A 2,500-nucleotide genomic window follows, 5' to 3' on the forward strand; every position below is an offset into this window, starting at 1 on the left:
CTCAGACATTGTTTAAATTCACCTACCCTGGTCCCTGTCTCGATCCTGCCAGTAGCTAGCTTGCCCTGCTAGCTGATAGCCGTTAGCTGCTAGCTGCCGTTTGGTGAGTGTATTCCGACAGGCTTCTGTGATAATTATCCCAAAAACAATCCACGGAGCGGTGGTGGTGTGGCTATGTCCTCCAGAGGACAGGTCATGTCACGTCTTGAAGTGTATTCCCCCCTAAAAAAAACAATAGTGCGGTAGTAGCTGTTAGCTGCTAGCTGCCCTCCGGTGAGTGTGTACAGCCAGATAGCTGTTAGCCGTTAGCTGCTAGCTGCCGTCCGGAGAGTGTATTCAGCCAGGCATCTGGGATAATCATCCCAATAAAAATCCACGGAGCGCCCGGTGGGTTGGTGGATATCCTGCATAGGACAGATCATGCCTTTGCAGCGAAAGGTTTAGATTATTTCCCCCTCAAAATAGGTAATTGAGCACTGTAGTGGTTATGACCATATCAGTGACTATCCTATGTAACTACATGGAAACGGGATAAACGATGTCTGTGGCTTGCACAGTAATAGCGTTACTGAAGCCTAGCTGTTGCATCGCGCGGTCTCCTGGGAATTCAGTTGTAGCAGAAAAAGGTAAACAGTAATTTTCAGATTGGAGCGTAGTGTGTGAAAGAGTGAAAAGCGGAGTTGTTTATAACGGAAGAAGCTTGGAGTATGAAGAATATAGCAGATATGCAACACACGGAAGAGCCTTTTGCGTTTGATGGTCATCCTTATTTATTCGAACCAGAGTATACAGACAAAGAACTAGCCTCAAGAGTTGGAAAGAACGAGACTGACAGACAGAGGGGAAACAGGCAGATGAACTTGCTGCTCCAAGCACAAGCTAAAGCTAGCCTTCAGTAACTGGGGGACATAGCCACACCACCGGGCGCTCCGTGGATTTTTATTGGGATGATTATCCCAGATGCCTGGCTGAATACACTCACCGGACGGCAGCTAGCAGCTAACGGCTAACAGCTATCTGGCTGTACACACTCACCGGAGGGCAGCTAGCAGCTAACAGCTACTACAGCACTATTGTTTTTTTTTTTTAGGGGAATACACTTCAAGACGTGACATGACCTGTCCTCTGGAGGACATAGCCACACCACCACCGCTCCGTGGATTGTTTTTGGGATGATTATCACTTAAGCCTGTCTGAATACACTCACCAAACGGCAGCTAGCAGTTAACGGCCAACAGCTAGCAGGGCAAGCTAGCTACTGGCAGGATCGAGACAGGGACCAGGGTAGGTGAATTTAAACAATGTCTGAGTTGAAAACGCATCTTGTTGACACGTAAGGGCCCTGTTCATGTGGCACAGACATATTAATTGCATATTGTGTCTGTTAAGAGGCACAAAGGCACTCTAAAACTTGCCCCGAGCACTGCCGTTTTAGCTCAGGGGACGCTTGTAGTACGTAGCTGCAGCTTCTCCGTGTTACCTGCACTGATTCGGGTCGGGGTTTTTTCTATCGAAAGTACTCGCGTAGCTATAGCGATCAAGATTAACGTAAAAATTGGCCTGAATTCTCCTTTAAAGGATGTATTACATCTCGTCCTGTGTTCCCTGAAAACAGAAGTGCTGGGTACAATGGCGCATTCATTTTTTCTTCTCTTTCGCGCAGGTCATGTTTTGAAAGACGTAAAACGTATACAAAAATGTGATGTCCGACACGTTTTATGAAGAAGAAAGTCTTTAGTTTTCAAAAAGCATTAGAAATATGACCCACTATGTTCTGCTTCATGTATCCACGTACCATGTTGACAATGTGACATGATGTGACATCAGACTCAGAGAGATGAGCTGGCCTACCATAAGCTACGTGTTGAAGTTCAGTGGGCAAATGTGTGGCTATGGCTTTTACTAATATTTTGATTTAATTCCCAGTACAATTGACCATATCTACACACAACAGAACTTCCGCAAGTTCTGCACAATAAATTTCGCCAAGAATGAAGCAAAAATATGTCGCACAGATGAACGCTCTATCAGTTAGTTGAGAGCTGACTGCTCTCAACTCACAACAATATTCAATTCAATTCAATTTTATTTATAGTATCAAATCATAACAAGAGTTATCTCGAGACACTTTACAGATAGAGTAGGTCCAGACCACACTCTATAATTTACAAAGCCCCAACAATTCCAACAATTACAGTAATTCCCTCAAGAGCAAGCAGTGCGACAGTGGCGAGGAAAAACTCCCTCTTGGGAAGAAACCTCGGACAGACCCAGGCTCTTGGTAGGCGGTGTCTGACGGGCCGGTTGGGGGTGTGATGAACAGTGGCAATAATAGTCACATTAATAATGGAACAGTGACTGGATGTAGCGGGAAGCTGCAGGGTTCAGCAGATGCAATATGCATCCATCCAATCTATATCAAACAGACCTGAAAGCATGCAATCCCCATCATCATCATCATCATCAACATGATCTCAACTATTCCCGAATTCAGCAATAG

The 2,500-nt window shown here is 45.2% G+C and overlaps 1 protein-coding gene across 1 annotated transcript in view; it reads right to left on the reverse strand.

The window, feature by feature from the left end:
• Window positions 1–2,500, reverse strand: part of LOC114572633 (clathrin heavy chain linker domain-containing protein 1) — a 32,241-nt gene that overhangs the window by 24,330 nt on the left and 5,411 nt on the right. The gene's annotated exons all lie outside the window — the stretch shown is intronic.

This window comes from Perca flavescens, chromosome 17 (genome assembly GCF_004354835.1).
Source record: "Perca flavescens isolate YP-PL-M2 chromosome 17, PFLA_1.0, whole genome shotgun sequence".
In the NCBI taxonomy this organism is placed as follows: Eukaryota; Metazoa; Chordata; class Actinopteri; order Perciformes; family Percidae; genus Perca; species Perca flavescens.